Here is a 20,651-nt window from a genome sequence, read left to right as displayed (position 1 = left end):
TTGTATTTTACAAGATTTATCCCAAAATCACAGGACACCGGTTGCTCATCAGCCTGAAAGCTCAGGGGCTGCACAATATGCTGCCTTACTAAATCCTTATTAGGTCCCAAAGGCGAGACCTATTGCATTGTAAATGCTTGTTTTACTTATTTATGAGGGCCAGCCAGCTGGAAAGAATTGCTAGGCCACCTGTTTCCTTTAATGGAACTTTCTTTACCTTTTAATTTTAACATTGTACTATAGCAGCCTAAAATGTTTGAACGATAAATTAAAATGCTTAGCTTGAGGTTTTGTCACTTCTATTTTACTCTAATCTTCACTGCTGTTTCTGAACTGTTTTCTACCTGCCCATGTGCCACCAATGAATTTTACCTCTGACTACAGCACCATCATGCAAAATGCTAAAATGGGATTCCTTAGCCAGCAGCAATCGCTCAACACACTGAGCCACCCAACAATCTATATGAAGATTTTTATTTAGTTCCATGGACTATTTCAGAAAACATAGCAATACCAAAGGGGATGATGGATGGAGTGTTTGAGCAAATCAAACACTCACCCCCAATGAACTGATCTGGTTTTAATCCATCATAATTTTTTAGCTCACTCTACCAACCCAGTTCAGACATAGCCATCAGTCTGACCCTGTGCCTCATGGGAACAGTCCATCCCGAACTGCCAAGCTATGTCTTCCCTGGACCGAAAACAAGCATCCTGGGACCGGTTTCGGGTTCATAACCCTCATCAGCCAGGCTAGCTTGAATCCAGTGGCAGAGTGAGCAAGGGACCCACGTTTGGGCATACCCTGCCAACTTAGGGAGAACAAAGCGATACCAAAGGGGATGATGGACGGAGCGTTGCAGCAAATCAAACACTCACCCCAGTCAACTGATCTGGGGTTAATCCATCATCATTTTTTAGCTCACGTGGGTCCCTTGCTCACTCTGCCACTGGATTCAAGATAGCCTGGCTGATGAGGGTTATGTACCTGAAACCTGTCCCAAGATGCTTTTTCCGGTCCGGGGAAAACATGGCCTCGCAGTTCGGGCTGGACTGTTCCCATGAGGCACATGTTCAGACTTGTTTGCATATCACTGGGGTGGTAGAGTGAGCTACAAAATGATGGTTTCAAGATAGCCTGGCTGATGAGGGTTATGAACCCGAAACCTGTCCCAGGATGCTTGTTTCCCGTCCAAGGAAGACATGGCTGGGTAGTTCAGGCTGAACTGTTCCCATGAGGCATAGGGAGGGTCAGACTGATTTGCATATGGCCATGTCTGAACTGGGGCGGCGGAGTGAGCTAAAGAATGGGGATGGATTAAACCCAGATCAGTTGACTGGGGGTGAGTGTTTGATTTGCTCAAACGCTCCGTCCATCATCCCCTTTTGTATCGCTTTATTCCAGAAAACATGGCATACTGTTCTCGACTACACCTAGTGAGATATTCTTAAAGAGTAAATGCCAGCTTAAGAAGCAGAAAAGGTAAGTAGGTGAATATTTTGATAAACCAGGTAAACCGGAATCAACTAGTTAAGATTTTGGGTCTGGTGGCTTACTGGACTAAACCCCACTGTAGGGGACTGTGTCCCTCCTCACATGCACTGGTTCAAACCCTGGTGGGTCCACTCAGCCTTTCATCCTCCTGAGGTTGATAAAATGAGTACCATTGAGTCGGGTACCAATAAACGTGTTATTCAGCGCTAAGACAGAACCTTCGGTGAAGTACGCTTTACAAATACACTTTATGTTATAAAAGGGTCAAATTGACTATAGACATAGAAGGTAAAACAAAGTTGTGGAATAGTTCAAAATTGAATCAGATTAAATAGTTTACAATAATTTAAGATACAATTGAGTCAGGGAAGAAACAATTTTAAACTGCACTGATTGTGACACGAAGTAGAGAAACGACAGAATGAACACAAATTTGAGGCGAAAATGTGTGGTTTTTGTCAGAAAAGTGCAAGATTGATCTTCAATATGTCAAAATAAACTATTAGTGTCAGAAAAGAGGCACACAACGAACAGGGAGTGTTCAAGGTGTCATTAATATCCAATCACAAACCAAAACGACGAAAACTGTTCTCTGTAACGTCATGAAAAGTGGTTGACAGGTTGTGTTAAAAAAAATTAAAAAGACAGTATGAAGTGATTGGCAGAGACAAAAAAAATATGATCTGAGAGAAAAGCATTGGCTGAGCTGAGGGAGAAGTCGAATCTAAGCTGGAGGGCAGCATGCGGAGAGTGGAAAATAGAAAGACAGTGATTTACTTGTGTACAAAACGTTCCACTGCTTAAGGCTTTTCTGCAGCACACAGGGTTGTATTAGGGCCTATGACAATGATTAATTTCCACACCACTTCATACAATTGCTGATCCAAGTTTGAGAGAGAAGAAGAAAGAAGGTGCGAAGTTTTAAGTCAGACAGAATCACCTTTTCATAGGCCTGTATAAATCACCCAATCGTTTTTCAAAACTACAATCCAGTTATGAGGAAAACCTACACACACTAACCTCATACGTATTTCTGTTGCACATCCTGCTAACCAGAGACCATGCCGTGAGCACTGCATACCTGAGCAGGTAGGATCCCTGTGCCTGTGTTTAACTAACAATGTGCTGTCTAATGCCAGAAAAAGTATTTAAAAACCCTGGAGTCCTGATTGCAAGTGTGTCGAATGAGGTTAAGGACCCGGTAAATAACAACAACCCAAGGCTATTGTACTTACAGGGTTCAATAAATCCCTCCTTTTGCAATTATTCATTCTCAAGCGGGGCCTTATATGTGGATTTCTGTGCCCACCCAACCGAATTCTTCATATCTTTTTAATTATCTGGAATTTTGTGCATTTTTGACCCAGTAAATTTGGCACAATTCTCCTACCCAAACAGCTGGAGTAAAAGTGTACAGATATTAAATCTACCAGGTAATAACCGCGTTTGAAGAATACCACAAGACTCGATACCAATCTCTAAGAAAACATTTTTTAAGCAGCAATCAGAATGTTGCTCTTTATTACTAATGGAACCCTAGAAGTTGGTGCATGAGTTAAAGAGCTCACATGTATTACAAATGGGCTCCTTCTTAGTACCTCTGTGTTAGTGCACAAACTTGCTGCCTAGTGACAAGCGCAACCTATGCACCATGGTGGAGAAGTGTGTGCGTGCCTTCTTGCCTTGGCTTTGTACTGGAAGCATACCCCTCTGTAAGAGATTGGAGTATTAGTTGAGGGGGGTGAGAACCCACCTCAAATAATCATCACAATCCTTGTTAGTGTGGAGCACAAAAGTCACTTAATAAGCCCTTTGCATAACCCCATGGTAGCATGGGACAAAGAGTCAGACTTCACTTACAGACAATGGGTTCGATTAGGATGCTGTGAATCTGCATCCTCCGGGCCGGCGGAAGCCACCGCTGGTCCGGAGGATGCGGATTCACCGCTGCGTCGAATGAAAAGACCCCCGCCACATTAGAAAGGCTGGGGGGTCATCGGCAGACGGGAGGACTGTCTGCCGCTTTTCTGCCGTGGTCGGCTTCTGACCGTGGCGGAAAAGCTCTAATATGGTGGCGGTGTCTATCAGACACCGTCAGCCATATTAGGATGTCCTTCAGGACATGCCTTTCCGTGGCGGCAATGCCGCCACGGAAAGGCATACGGTCTTTTCTTTGGGGGCCCGTTGCGGGCCCCCAGGGTGAAGGGGCAGTGGGGGGTGCACATGGGGGGTACATATGGTACCCCCCTGTATTTGCATGCACAATGCGGCAGGCACTGCGCGGTGCCTGCCGCTTTGTGCATGCAAATGCACAGCATGCATATTTAACTTTGCGGCGGGTGCTGCTTAAAGCAGCACCCGCTACAATGTTAAATATACGGGAAGTGACCTCCAGGGTGGCAGTCACATCCTAATTCCACCGAAGGGACCGCCACTGACCCTGCGGACGGTCCCTCCACCTCGGGGGTGGCGGACAGACCTGCGTCCGTCCGCCATCGTAATAGGCGCCAATGTGTGAAGTATTTATGCAGTGCTCAAACAGTAACAAAGTGAAGACATAACACAAAGAAAATTTCAAACCAAGTTAGAAAAACAGAGTACATTTTAATAAATAAAAAGTCAGCAAAATTACAAAAACAATAAGTAGAACCTGATATGTCAATTTTTAGAGCGTGAATGAAAAATAGTACCAAAAACCACAAAGCACCAACCAGGGTTATTTGGTCATGCAAGACCGGGTCAGAATCAAAATTTAAGGCAAACACCAATAGAGTGCAGGTCAGATAGAAGGACCAGATTTGTTTGAGTGGAAAGTTTATCTTCGGACTTAAACATTTTTATTTGAAGAAAAATGGTTGTTGTTGAGTCGTCAGTGAGGAAAGCTGCACGCTGTGTCCAAAACGTGGCTCGACGTTTGCGTGCCGATGAAGAACAGGGTTCTGGTCAGTCTTCAAAAAAGGAAGCGAAGGTCCCAGTGAATGACTTCTTAAGTCGTTGCCAAGGAAGGCCCTCGACGATAATGCATTGCTGATCGGCACCGGCACCAGCACCTATGAAGTCTTCACCATTCTGATTTAGAAATGTTTTTAGAACTGAGCTTGCCTATATTGGGGCAAACCAGAAAGCGGAGGCAGACCAGTGATTCAATGTCAACAACTTTGACAGAGTTCCTTGTCTCTGTCGGTTCTCCAGCCATAAATTTGTCAAAAAGTTTTCAAGTCCTGGATTTTGCTGAGTGGACAGGAGTACACTATGACACCAGCCAATGTCCAAGACCTTTGGACACAGCTTGTGGATTAGGACACACTTCCCCAGAGGCCATCCAGGGCAGGTCAAGTTAGCTAGGCAATTGCAGGGAGAGAGGCCTCTGGAAGTTAGGTGATAATAGCATTTCTAACAGGAGGTCAGCTAAGTGACCGTGGACACACTTCTGGTCTCCTGGGAGTAAGACAAACTGGTCCAGTTTACCTTCAGGTATTTCAGACAGCGGGGCAGTCTTGCTTCTGATTCACTACAGCCCTAGGAGTGTTCTCAGAGAGATCCTAGGGATGCCATATTTATGCCCAGTGCCAGCCTCTGGGTAGACACAGCTCCTTGGCATTTCCCAACCAACGAGGTCAAAGTTCCCAGGGGCATTCTTAACCACTTTTGCAGCACCTACTGTGTGTTTTACTGTCAACTATCCCACGGTGTGCCTCTCTGCCCAAACCCAACATGGCAGAACATTCCTTCCCCTTTACAGAGCGCCCGGTGTTAACCCAGAAGTGTTTCTATGATAATGGGCAAACCCTCTCTTTCATCACACCAAACCAATTCTGTAGCAGCTCCCTCCTCCCACAGGGTTTGGAGCCAAGCTGTCTACCAAGACAAAAGGGAGACAGGCCTATGTGTGAGCTACATCTTCTAGTGAGAGGATGAGCATTGTTTCAATCGCAGAAGGGGACTGAGCACAGTCCCCAGGCCATCATACTCAAAGAAGAAAAACACCTTTCTACTCCGCAGCCCTTTGTCTACTGTCTGGTAGCATTCCACATCTCACCACAAGTCGGAGTTGCTCTTCTTTGGTTGTACCTCTGAGCCTGATTGGAAACCCTGGTGGCCGCAAGATATGTTTCCTCCCACTAGTTCGTCTTTGAAAGCCAAAAACTTGGGAGTTTTGATTGACAATGAGCTATCTTTTGGACCGCATATCTCATCTCTTACTGGGAAATGTTTCGGCATCCTTCGGATGCTTCGTAAATTCCTCCCTCTAGTCTCCATCCAGCACAGAAAAATCATTGTCCAGGCACTGATTGGCTCTAGGCTTGATTATGCTAATGTTTTGTTCCTGGGACTTCCCAAATATTTGGTCAGGCGTCTGCAAATCGCCCAGAATTCTGCAGCCCGAGCCATCTTTGGTCTTCTGAGAAAAGCCAGAGCCACTGATCTTCTCTCAACACTACACTGGCTTCCTATTGCTAAAAGGATTCTGTTTAAAACTTTGACCATGACTTTCAAGGCCCTACATGGCATAGGCCCCAAATATATTTCAAAACAATTGTCCTGGTATAACCCCCCCAGATCTCTTAGATCTTCGTCCCTATCTAAAATGAGTGTTCCCATTATCAAGTGTGCTAGAGCAGGAGGACGGTCTTTTCGCTACTTAGCTCCTCATGCTTGGAACGACCTCCCAATCTCTTTGAGACAGACCTCTAGCCTTCTGTCCTTCCGAAAGGCCCTTAAGACATGGCTTTTCCCTTAATTTGATGCTGCTTCCTGTTGTCTTCACGTCCCCTCAGTGTTATGTTCTCCCTTCTTCGGTTGGGTTTCCTTCAATAAAGCGCCGGGATACTCCGTGGAGTGGCCGTGCGCTATAGAAGTATAAAAATAACATAACATAACATAACACGGCTGAGCCATCAGCAGTCAGGTGACACTGGCAGAAAGGCCTTTTTTCTTAGGCAGAAAATGGCAACATTCTAAAACTTTGGTTTCCAAAATAGTAATATAAAATCCAACCTGACCATTAAGCTAGATTTTAAGTTACTATTAAAATGAGTTCTTGTACCTTTTTTCTAGCTACTCGCTTCCAGGAGTTAGCATTTATTAAATTAAAATTCAAAATTAAGGGGCCGATCAGGATCGCGGACGGACTTGCGTCCGTCCGCGACCCCAGAGCAGGAGGGAACCTCCGCATGGGCATGCGGAGTTCCCTCCTGTGCAATTAGGATGTGACCGCCACCCTGGCGGTCACATCCTCTATTTTTAACATTGCGGCGGGTGCAGCTTCAAGCTGCACCCGCGGCAATGTTAAAAATGCACGCATTGCTTTTGCATGCAGAAAGAGGCAGGCACCGTGCGGTGCCTGCCGCTTTCTGCATGCAAATGCAGGGGGGTACCATAGGTACCCCCCATGTGCACCCCCCACCCCCCCTTCACCTAGGGGGCCCGCAACGGGCCCCCGCAGTGAAGTTCCGTATGCTTTTCCACGGCGGGAAACGCGCCGCGGAAAAGCATAATTCACTGCCCATCCTAATATGGTGGACGGTGTCTGAGAGACACCGTCACCATATTAGAGCTTTTCCGCCGCGGTTGTAAGCCAACCGCGGCGGAAAAGCTGCGGACGGAAACCAGGACCCACCAGCCATCCTAATGTGGCGGTGGGTCCTTGGTCAGTCCGCTGCGGTTTTTCCGCATCCTCGGGGCCGGCGGTGGCTTCCGCCGGCCCCGAGGATGCGGAAAAACCGCTATCCTGATCGGCCCCTAAATGTGTTCATGTACATCATTGTTTGGAAACGTCCATTACAACACAGGCATTAAATCCTAATGACTTTACAACACATCTTTTACAATGCAGGTGTCATTACAATGCCTGCCATTACTACGAATGTGCAATTACAACGCATGCCATTACAATGCATGCAATTACAACGCATTGTAAGGTGAGTAATGGAGGTAAGTGTTAATTATTAAGGAGTGTATTAGAGGTACGTTTTTATTTTTGACTTTATTTTTTTTATTTGGGTATTATCCAAGTTTAAAAATTATATTAATTATAAAATATTAACTAATATGTTTATTTAAAAAAAATTATTGAAAGGGCATGGCATGGGATGCTTGGGAAACTGGGGTTTTGGGTGGGGGAATGTATTAATACTCAGGTATTAATTTTAATATTTGAGTATCAATTATTATTTAGTTTAGTTGTTTGTATTTAAAAAAAATAAGATATATAAAAAAAATAATTTAAAGGGCTTTGCACCCATCCCCAGGAATGGGATGCTTGTAAAACGAGGGTTTTGGGTGGCGGGGTGTATTAATACTAAAGTATTAATTTTAATATTTGAGTCTTAATTATTATTCAATTTAGTTGTTTGTATTTTTAAAAAATGATACCCACAAAATTAATTTAAAGAGCTTGGGATCCATTCCCTGGGATGGGATGTTTGGGAATCTGGAGTTTTCGGTGGGGGGGGGGTAGTGTATTAATACTCAGGTATTATTTGTAATACGTGAGTATTATTGATAATTTAGTTTAAGTTGTTACTTAAAGAAATATATTATATATATATATATATATATATATATATATATATATATAGATAGATAGATAGATAGATAGATAGATAGATAGATAGATAGATAGATAGATAGATAGATAGATAGATAAAGATATATATATAGACATATATATCCAAAATATAATATATCTCCCAAAAATGTATTTAAAGGGCTTGGCACCCTTCCCCTGGGACGGGATGTTTGGGAAACTGGCGATTTGGGTGCGGTCATGTATTAATACTCAGGTGTTCATTTTAATACTTGAGGATTATTCATAATGTAGTTTGGTTGTTATTTTTATAAAAAATAATGATATATATATATATATATATATATATATATATATATATATATATATATATATATATATATATATATATATATATATATATATATATATATATATATATATATATATATATATATATACCTTTGGGGGAACTTCTGCGGTTGAAACGTATCTGTAGCAGCACTGAAAAATTTGATGAGGGAGCCACTGCAATGATGGAACGTCTGAGGGCCAGGGGCTACGGTGAGTCAACCCTTTCCAAGGCATTAACTAAAACTAAGGAAAGGTCTAGAGAATCTCTCCTTATACCCAAACCCCCAGAAGCAGGGAATAATGACCAGTCTCCTAGGCTCATTATCACCATCAGCAACAACGGCAAATAAAATCCATCATCAACAGGCACTGGCCCATTTTAAAAACAGATGGTGTGTTAAGTTCGAGAATTTCCGACAAACCATTGTCACCTTCAAAAAAGCCTACTGCATGCACAGCAAACTAGTCAAGCCAAGTCCTGAGCTGGTCAGTGGCAGTGACTGGCTCACTAGGAAGGGCTTTTATAAATGTAGTTCGTGCCGTGCGTGCAAAATTGGGCAAAACACCACCCATTATGACAGTCCCTTTTCCAATACTAAAATTGCAATTAAGGGCAACTTCAACTGCTGCACGGAGTTTGCTGTATATGTCCTGACGTGCACCTGCGGTTTGTGCTATGTGGGCAGCACGAGGTCGCAGGTGCACGTCAGGATATTGCAGCATCTCTGGGCCATTGTAAACCATGACTTAGCCTACCCCGTGGCCCGGCATTTTGATTCAATACACGCCAGGGACCTGGGACAAATTAATTTGTTTCATATATTGTATTGCTTTTCATGCTGAGTTTTGACCAGTGATTATAATATGAAAAGTCGTCTGTTTTTCTCATTTGCAAGTCAACACCTGTTTCTATGCCTATGTTCACTGTCATGTGACACACTTTAGGAGGTGTGGCCCTTAGGAAGGGTCAGGGAAACTGAACATTTAAAAATAACAGGCTGACTAATTATCCGGTGTGTGAACAAGAGTACATGGTACTCGAAACACGTCGTCTGAAAGGTCTCAAATAAAGCTAACATCTTGCCTGAAGTCGTGGGGTCCGTTTCCTTCTTTCGCCACGCTGTCGGTGTGGAAGTTTGAGGATTTGCTTTATATATATATATATATATATATATATATATATATATATATATATATATATATATATTCAAAATAGGATATCCATTCATACCCCAAGGAAATCATCCGGCACTCGAATATAAAAAGAAAATGTGCTTTTCACGTATCCTCTGGGACGGGATGAATGGGAAACAGGGGTTATGGGCAGGGGAGTGTATTAATACTCAGGTATTCATTTTAATACTCGAGCTTTAATTGACATTTAGTGTTCATGTTAGAAAAGTAACAAATAATAATTCTAAAATGTATTAAAAGATGTGGCACCTATATGCTGGGACGGGATTTATGGGAAACATGTGTTTTGGGTGGGGTAGTGTATTAATGCTCAGGTATTAATTTTAATACATGAGTATTAATTTTTACTTAAATGAAAATATATTTTATTGTAAAAGTGTTAAATTAATAAATATTATTAACATTAATAAAAGAGATAGGCAGCCATAGACTGGGTGGGGGGATTGATTTAAAGTACATTAATATAGTTAAAAAAATAAAAAGATGCATATATGTGCAACATAGGTTTGCATAAATAGACATACAAAATGTTTGAAAACATAAATATAAATCAGAAAAAATTTAATATTTTACAAATCAAAAAATGGACACATTAATAGTATTGTAGGTAACTTTTTTACATTTAAAAAAATGTAACTACATTTTTATAAAATAACCCAAAAATATTTTAAAACATTTTTATTAAAGGTATTTTTTTTTTATAAATATGGATTTTTCACTGTATTGTAACACTAGCAGCCCGTCCCGACGTTGTCCGGGTATGAATTGCTGCCGGCCAGTAGTATATTGTTTTGTAGGATTTCGTTTAGATAGCATTTCTTATCTGTGACAAGCCTGTGAAATGCTCCGATTCACAGTGCACTGCTGATGCACTTAAGAATGCACGTTCAGTAGTGTGTGAACTCGAGTTTCCCTACTTTATTTTTCCTTGCAATATTATATAGCGCAAACTCGACAACATGGCATGAGCACAATTTATATTACAGAAGAACATATTCATTTGTGGTAGGCACGGGGAGACAAAGCGATTTGCCTGGAATCACAGGATGTTGAGCTGATGCCGAGATTCGAACGTAGCTCCCCAGCTCTAAAGTTCGCAATTCTAGAACTTGTGGCGGGAGGTGTGTCTAAAAATGTATGTCGGTGCTGGCCATCAATGAGAGAGACCTGTGCATTTTTCAAATGGGTGGTGAAAAAATATGAGTATGTTGTTGGAGATGTGGGCCGCCGTGCCACCAATGTACTTACCGGGGGAGGGTAAACACCCATTATTCCGCAACTTTCTTTCCGCATACCATCACTCCGCATACTTTCATTACGAAAGTACCATGACTCTGCAATGCCATTATAACGCATGGCATTACATTTTATATGCTTTTACCACGCATACATTTACAACCAAATTTGTTGTAAATGCATGAATGGTAAAAGCATGTTTTTTTAAAATGTTTGGATAAGGTAAGTATGGGTATAGGGGTATATGTTTTGGGGTACTGAGGTATATATGTTTTGGGGTGTTTGGGTATTTTAAGGGTTCAGATATAGTTTTGGGTTATGGGGTACAGGGGTAGTTTTAGGGTTTAGGGATAGGTATGGGTTTTGGAGTACAGGGGTATTTTTAGGGTTCAGGGCTAGATTTGGGTTTTGGGGTATGGGGTATTTTTAGGGTTCAGGGTTAGGTTTGGGTTTTGGGGTACAGGGGTATTTTTAGGGTTCAGGGCTAAGTTTGGGTTTTGGGGTACAGGGGTATTTTAGGGTTATGGGGTAGGTTTGGGTTTTGGGGTACAGAGTTATTTTTAGGGTTCAGGGCTAGGTTTGGGTTTTGGGGTACAGGGGTATTTTTAGGGTTATGGGGTAGGTTTGGGCTTTGGGGTACAGGGGTATTTTAGGGTTCAGGGCTAGGTTTGGGTTTTGGGGTACAGGGGTTCTTTAGGGTTCAGGGGTAGGTTTGGGGTACAGTGGTATTTTTAGGGTTCAGGGCTAGGTTTGGGTTTTGGGGTACAGGGGTATTTTTAGGGTTCAGGGGTAGGTTTGGGTTTTGAGGTACAGGGGTATTTATAGGGTTCAGGGCTAGGTTTGTGTTTTGGGGTACAGGGGTGTTTTCAGGGTTTAGGGATAGGTTTGGGTTTTGGGGTAAAGGGTATATTTATAGGGTTAAGATGGGTTAGTGTTTAAGGGTGTTGGGGTATTTTAAGGAGTAAGGGTGGGTTATGATTATGGGGTGCAGGGGTATTTAAAGGGAGACGGGTGGGATTAGCACATGATATGAGACATGGCATGAAGGGCGGAACGTACCACACGCCCCCAGCGTTTGCCACGCCCCCAGCACACGCCCACAGCACAACACAGACACGCCCACAAGGAACTACTTTGCTGGCACGGTTCTTTTACCTTTTAAATGTATATGGTGGGCGTCTGCATAGCCTATGTCCTTCTGTTGCAACTGCCCTTTCCAACGCTGTATTGGGTGTTGTGATTGGTGCTGTGGTTCTTGAGATTACCCGCCTCAAAGGTTTGGGCTCTCTCTTTATTATATTAGTATGGATATATGGATATTGTAGGTTTCCCACAGTTTCCGATTGGAATAAATCAGAGAAATTGTCCTTTTTTCCTTTTTACAAAAAGAGATGACGTTGCTGCTTGTACGCACGTTTTGTTAGTGCAAGGAACGTCGCAGCCGAGATCAGAAGCAAGGAAGAGCTGCAAACAGGTAGTAAGAACTAGGGTAGTTGTATTTTTATAGTTTTGTATGTTTTAACCGAAAACAAATTCCTACGCAGGTAGAAATTGTAGGTCCACATGGTGTTGATTGCTTTCGTAACACTTTTGGTTTAATAGAATTATTTTAAAATAATGATTACCTTTTCCAATAAACCATAGTGTTATGAAAGCAAAATATCTTTATTGGACAAGTTTTGAAATTAAGGTATTGCTTTGTCACGGTTTTTCGGATAGATCAAAGGAACATGGACACAGATTATATGGATCAAAGAAATACTTATTGGGACAATTTTTAAATATGGATATATGGTATTTGAACTTATGCTGGATTTCGGTCGAGAGAGGATTGCAAAACAGGATGTTTTGTATCGAATTTTTTAAAACATTTTTTCTTTTTCTGTTTTTTTTGCTGGATTTCGGTTGAGAGAGGATTGCAACAATGGATTTCTTGTTGCGATTTTTGCCAAATGAGTTTTTTTTAATGGATTTTTTGGGGGATGTGTTTTTTGTAAGTGAGCACAGTACTGTTTTCAGCACAATTTTCACTGTATAAAACGGCTTTGCCAAACGGTGTCCGTTTTGGTTAGTTTGACTAGGGACATTAATTTGTAAAACCTAAATAAATAAGTATTGTGGCTCAAAGATTTGTCCAGAAGCCTGTAGGTGGTGTTAAAGAAATTCTGGGTGCATAGTTTCAATTTCACCACATGCTCCTTTAATTCACCACACGACACTAAGGGGCAGATTTACAAGCCCTATGCACCCCCAGTGCGTCACATATTGTGACGTACCGGTGGCGCATTTTACTGCTCCATATTTACGAGGACAGGAAAAGCCACCCTGCGTGACTTTTCCTGTCCTTGTGAATATGTCCCCTTTGCACGCAGCACTTTGCGTGAAAGGGGTGTTCAATGGATGTTGCTGTGGGTGTTCCCATGCAACACTCATGGAACCAGACACATTTCCAGATTTATGAGTTATCGTAAATCTGGAAATGCGTGTGAATGCTACGCCTCCCCAAGGGAGGCGTAGGGAGGTGCAACGAGGGGAAATGTATTCATTCCTCCTCATTTTGTTTTCCTCTTTCTATCCGTGCTGCATTCTGCAGCACACATAGAAAGAGAACATCACCTCTAATGATTGCTTATGCACAGGAAGCTGTCTCTTACTGCACATAAACAATCATTGAAACAGTGGCGTTTTTCAACATCCATGTTTGCTAATGCAGCACACATAGAAGTTGAAAAATGGCATTTCAGATTGTTTTTGTGCAGGGAAGGGAATCCTTCCTGAACAAAAACAATCTCCCCATGACGCAGGCCTCCATGCACCATGGTGCAAGGGTGCCTACGCCGGCGCATGGCAGCTGTTTGGGCGCCAGCGCAGGGGAGAGCACAGGAATGCAACATCTTATTGTAAATATATTTCATTCCTGTGCTTTGAAAGTGCTGCAGCGTGGCGCAGCCAAAGTGCTTGCGTTGCAGCGCTGCAGCACTTTCTTGTGAATCTGCCCCTCTGTGTGTCTTTATCTCACTCTCACAGGTTCTTTGCCATCCATGCTTTCTCCCTTTGTCACTGTTTTTCATTTTTCGCTTCCTCCTTCTTTCTGCTTTTGATTTTTTCTTTTGCATGCTTTGGATCAAAGTTTTTGAGGAAAAGTAAGTGCCAGTGTCCAAAAATGAGTGCTGGTGTTCCCAGCCTGCAATCACTGGCTCAAATTAAGCATTGGCCCAGTTCCACCTCAATCTCAGTAGTTCTACATCATTTACAGGACCTTCTCCACTGTGCTGTTATTTGCCTTGTTGCAACCTCTTGCTACTGTTGCTGTGATTTCACGTTGGTCACTTGACAGACACACTTGTTCTCCAAGGCTATGGACTTTAGGATCTTCAAGTTGAGTTGAATATTTAACCTCAAACGCCTTGAAACCTCCCTTGTATTGTAGTTGCCTGTTTTGTTAATTTATTTACTGACCTTTTGGCAGCTCTTGCATTTGATGAATTATCAAAACCTGATCTGGATTTTGAAAACTGGGGTCGGTGGCATAAGGAACCCAACGTATACTTATCATGAGAAAATGCAGATTTTTTTGAGGGTGAGGGACCTGAAGAATGATCAATTTGAGAAATTGCCACAGCAAATACTGTTTTTTTTTTTTAGATGAGATCATCTCGTTTGCAATTAGAAAAAGCCAAACGGGGCAGCTTAAGGGAATAAAGCATGACAAACAAAAGTAAACTTTAGCACGTCAAGAACAATTAAACCTTCACTTCGTCTTTTGTAAATTACAAAAACAATAGTTTCATTTGTTTGGTTGACATTAGGCACTGCATAAACATGGCCATTTATTCTTCATTTGCAGCAGTCCCCGGCATTATGACTGCAGTCACGAGCACAGCAGTAAGTTGAGGATGTCATTAAATTTCCATTATAATACCCATTTTTCACTCACTTACTTTGGCTCTCTCCAAATAATAATCTTCCTGGATTCTTGGATTTAAGGAACAATTTTCAGACTGATTTATTTCATTTTGTTTCAGCAAAATCCACTTGTTTTTAAATTGCCTGGATAAAAAGGATGACCCTTCACTCTTTTCTTATTCAGTTGCTCAAACACTAAACAACTTTCTTTCGCAAATGTGACAGATACAAATGCCTAGATGCATCAACCTTTTTAGGAAGTGCAAACGGTGCGAATCGCAAAAATCGGCCGTTTGCACTTCCTAAATTGGTTTCTGGGATGCATCAAGCATTTTTGGGAAATCGCTATTTTTAGCGAATTCCAAAAATGCGATTGCTTTTAAGGAATCGCAAATTTGTGATTCCTTAAATGCAATGCATCATTCTTAAAACATTTGCAATTTTACAAATTGCAAGTGCAAATTACCACGAAGTTGAACCTCGTGGTAATTTGCAAAACTGTTTAAAAATGCACAAAAATGCATTTTTTAAACTGTTAAGTTACAGACACACATGTCCTTAGGACATGTGTGTATGTAACTTACAGGTAAAAGTGCATTTCATGGGTGCAGGGGGGGGTCATTTGGACCCCCCTCTCCACCCTTGAAATGCTTTGTTGAATTCCGATTTCAAATTGCGAATTCGCAATTCCCATTCATTCCTATGGGCATATCAGCCCACAGGAATGAATGGGAATTGCGAATTCGCAATTTGAAAATCGCATTTTTTATGCGATTCGGTAAAAATTGCGATTTTTACCGAATCATAAAAAAATGCGAAAAAAATGATGCATACCATTTTGAGATTCCTAATTTGCGATTCGGTAATTTTCGCAAATTAGGAATCGCAAAAAAGTACTTTGATGCATCTGGGCAATGGTCCCTTAAAGCACTGTTTGATACTTTAGCAGTTCAAAATTGAAAGCCTACCCTCTTTTTGATAAATATAAGAGCAGGCATTGCACAATGGGCAATGGCATCTAAGCAGGGTATAACACACTGTTGGCAGCTAAACTCCTGAGTGAACACTCTGGGACACTGTTATGCCAAAGTGACAAAAATAAGCAGTCTATTTGTAAGGCCTCTGGTACACCTTTCTTCTATTACAGAAACATGTATCAAATCCCATTTAACTTCATTTTGATGGTGGTACTAAGAAGCATTAGAATCGAGTAGAATTAATTGCACCATCGAGTTAAAAAGTACATACCTAATGAAGAGCAAGCTCAGTCAAAGTTAGTATGGCTGGCCTTGGCAAGAGTTCTATTGCTCGATTATAATTTTTTTCTTAAGACTCGCAATAAGCAAATAAAATGGCAAATTTAAACAATATGCACAAATAAAGACTGTGGACTTATGATCAGGTAAATTCTCTTCAATCACAGGTCTAGACAGCCAATAGATGAAGTGAGCAGACCCATTGAGAAGGCAATATATGAATTAATGCGTGTGTGTGTGTCTGTGTGCGTGTCTGAGGAAGACGCACCGCCCTTCAAAATTAAATGGGATCCGTTTATCATGAACTATTTGGGGATGTTATGACGGCGCAGCCAGCTCGTAATTTTGGAACAGGAAATGCCACTCTGAGGCCCACTGGAGGACCGTTTTAGGTCCTTGTACAGATTGAATTACACACAACAAAATGGCGTGAGTGAAACCACAAGTTCCAGTGTGCACCATAATGACATTCACTAAGAAAGGCACACTGGAGGCCTATAAAAATGCAGAAGCACGCAGGGAACTGTGGGAGCCTGAATAATGTGTGTTTTCAAATGCCTCTGAAGAAAGAGCACGATGCTCTGAAACGGGTCAGGCAGGAGGACAGCAATTATCGGAGTAACAGTTCAGGCTCTGTTTGAAAATAAAGGTTTGGAAATATCACTGGCTGGAGGAGTGCATTCCTAAATGGAGGGCATTTGTGGGGAATATATATATATATATATATATATATATATATATATATATATATATATATATATATATATATATATATATATATATATATATATATATATATATATATATATATATATATATATATATATATATATATATATATATATATATATATATATATATATATATATATATCCATACAGATACTCTCGGCAGCCGCCGAGAACGCCATGTCTCCGCCACAAACAACGGCGGGTCTGGTAAAGGGGGCGAACCTCAAAATTCTCCAAAGACACAGCAGCACTTTCACGGGGATTCACACCCGAAAAACACAGCTCCCACAAACTCTTTTGCAGTAAAGCAGTATTTTATTTTAGCAAAAACAGCAATTCCACTCAACGTGTTTCGAGACCACGTCTCTTGGTCACGAGTGCTGTTGGTGGTGTGACATTGGTCTAAATAAACATGTGACGTGCTCTAAACAATAGACACTCTAAACAGACTTCCATTATTAAACACAATCGTGAATGTGAACCGTAAATTCATTTGAGTAACATAATAACATAATCCATCATTGGTGCATTGATTATCATAATCATTTATCTTGCACAGAAGGAGAAAATACTTCAAATTAAACAAATTTGTGTTTCTCTCGTTCTTAAACATGAGCCATGGGTGAAATAAAGTATTTTCTGCTTGCTGGCATAGTCATTAATAAAGACAAATCCCGCTCCTGAAAGGGAATACGGGTGCTGTTAAGAATGCAGCCCAAGTGGGCTATTGTTCCAATTTGACAAAACTTTATTAGTCGAACTTCGCCAAACACGGCAACAACGTCCTTTCCTCTTTAAAGAGCAGGATATGCTATCAGTCAATCATGATGCCGGGACCCAAATCACAAATAACATTATTTCTTTATTACCTTTGCTAAGAAATATGATAAATTAAGGGGCCAGAATACAACAACAGTGAATACATCAAAACCTGAATTAAATACTGGTGAGACAGAAGGGCAACAAACCAGTGAAAATCAGACAGAGGGAAGTCAGACAAGCGGCAGTGATTTTTCTGATAGATCTGATGGATGCTTGGAATGCATGCTTGCATTGTAAAGTATACGAATGCGACCGAACCCTGTACGCATCGTATTAACAGGACTGTAACTGACGACAGCAGGTTGGTCGGTTACAGCTCCTGGCCAATGTCGGACGGACTCAGGTCCGTCCGACATCGGAATAGACCCCTTAGAGGAGTAGGGATGCCCTGACGTGGGTCCTGTGCACACTCTGCCACTGGAACTAAGCTATTCCTGACGTATGAGCCATAATAAGATTAAACCAGTTTAGATTTGCTTGTGTTCTGGTTCAGGGAGGATCTGACCTGGCAGTTCGGGCTGAACTGTTCCCATTAGAGCAGGTTCATCTCTAAGGTGCCGATTCCGATCTGGGTCGGAAAGCACTCCGACCGAGCTGGATCCGGGGTGTTTTCCGACCAAACCGGACTCCTGCAGTCTGACCGAGCAAGTACGATGCAGTCGTATGCTGTCGGACTCGGTTCGGTCGGAGGCGGTCGTACGATGCATACATGGGCTCCCTTGACTGAATGGGAAAGTTGGGGACAAGTGCGCCCCCTACAGTGGGTACACATTGGTGCCATCCGCACCTTACATGCCTGTGTTGGGGAGACTCATGGTTCTCCCCCTTTGTCTGAGACATAAGGCTGTGGGTAACGGGGGTCTGATATGGACCCCCAAAGTCCAACTCTGGGAGCTATTGTGAGCCGAAAGCTCCGACTTCATACGGCGGTTCGATTCGAGCTCCATACAAGGTCGGTCGTGAAACGTCTCTATTGCATGCCATGGTTTGCTTGTGACCGGGTCGTACGGAGCGGTTCGGACCCGGAAATGATTCAGTTGGAGGTTTCGCGCTTGTTCGCATTGTACTTCGATGTCCGGACCCGTGTACGACTTGGACGGAAATTCAGCCTCTGGATCGGATCCGCTACTGCCGAACCCGATTCGGTGCCCTCCCAACCGAGATCGGAATCGGCCCCTTAGTTGCATATGGCTCAGTCTGTACTGATGTGGCATAGGGTGCAAAATAATTGTGGACAGAGATGTGGCCCTGAGAAATTACCATTGGCTAAGATTAATCAAGTATTCAATCAACATTTTTTTGTATACTTCACATTATGTGGTATAGCTGGATCCAAAGTGAAGCTGCATGATGTGCAAAATAAATATGGTCTGGCATGCAATCCAAATAAATATCAGTGACTGTGGTTAATTCAAGCAATCCAGCTATCCCTTTTTCGTATACTTCATGTTGACACCATTAATGGGACGAAAATGACCTTACATGGATCCCTTGTATACTGTGCCATTTGAACGCACCCATACGAGACTGATAAGCCCTACCAGAGGCAAAACTGGTCTTGGGTTGCTTGGGTTCTGGTTCATGGAGGTCCTGGCCTGCCAGTGTGAACTAGACTGTTTCTGTTAGATTGTGGTCAAGTCTGATTTGCATTTGGCTGGATCCAAACCGAGGTGGTATGGGATGCCACCTGAGTAGCTACCTGTAGATGAGATAACTTCAAGCAATCCATCCATCACTTTTTTTATACTTCAGTGTCATACACTAAGAGGGATGGGTATGCCGTGACGTGGGTCCAGCTCACACTGTGCCACTGGAACCAAGCAACACCAGACTGATGTACACTGGAGAAATCAGTCTCAGGCTGCTTGTTTTCTGGTTCAGGAAGTACCTGACCTGGCATTTCAGGTTGGGCTATTCCCATTGAAGTCTGATTTTCATATGGCTGGGTTCAAAGTTAAGTGGCAATTCCTTGTCAGGGAAGGTAAGCGCTATATAAATGCAACTTAACTGCATGATGTGCAGAATAACAATGGACCAGTGGCTGAGATTTTATCAAGCATTCTCGCTATCACTTTTTTGTATACTTCAGTGTGATACCCCAAAGATTAAGGTAGAGCCAAGGAAAATTGCATCATGTGATGTCAAATAAGAAAATGAATACCATACAAAATGAAACTCATTCTATAAAAGACTGGGACCATGCAGGAGCCCTGCATTTATTATTGTAGCAGGGAAGTATTCAATTCAAAATTTCTTTATTCGACTGAAGGTAAAATCAGTCATAAAAGTACATAGAGAAAACAGTTCATCATTTAAAAACAGTTAGATATAAAACAGTAAATTGCGATATACCCTATCACAGCTCATGCAAGAGCGGCAGTACAATTCATTAAGATACTTATTAACCTTCCATACTTTTCCTAAATCTCAGGGCTGTCTTTAAAAAATTGATTACGTATAAAGTGCTTTCACAGTGCAACATTTTAAGATAAATTAGTGCGGGCCTTATTTGCACGAAATTCAATTTTTTAAGAAGAGGTTTTAAAAACATTTTTCGAGGTACGGTATAGTATGGGCATATAAATAAAAAGTGCGCCAGATCTTGCGGAGACTTATTGTCGCAGCCGCAAGCTGGCAGCACTTGCCCCCTATGGGCTCCTACAGATGAAAAAGGTCAAAACGAAATCTAGTCATTAAAAAGCGCTCATATCTGGAGATGGCCCAGGATAAATATGGTTCTATTTGGATGCATGTTTTGGATAAAGTGTGGTTCAACACACTGCCCTTCTTCAGTTCAGTCTCTTCCCTCGCCAACTGAAGGGTCATTAGAAAAGTAGTCTTTATAGATGTTGCATCATACTTTGTTACTGACTGTGGTGCTAAGAAGAGGTCCAACCTGCCCAGATTTTGAAGACAGTCTCGAATGTACTTTATCCAGGGTATCTTTAGTTTCCCATCCCATGTGAGTGCTTCAGATAAAATGTTCTGAGTGAAAGGTATTTCGTTGTTCATCCAACTATTTAGCCAGCACAAGAGGGGGTTTACTGCAATTTTATCCTCTAAATGTGGCATGCCCAGTTCCTCGTGAACGGAGAAGTTGGCCGTACTTTTCGGTAAACATAAGATTTGTTTTAAAAAGTTATTTTCTG

This window comes from Lissotriton vulgaris, chromosome 11, assembly GCF_964263255.1.
Source record: "Lissotriton vulgaris chromosome 11, aLisVul1.2, whole genome shotgun sequence".
Classification (NCBI taxonomy): domain Eukaryota; kingdom Metazoa; phylum Chordata; class Amphibia; order Caudata; family Salamandridae; genus Lissotriton; species Lissotriton vulgaris.
Note: the sequence above shows the minus strand (reverse complement) of the source record.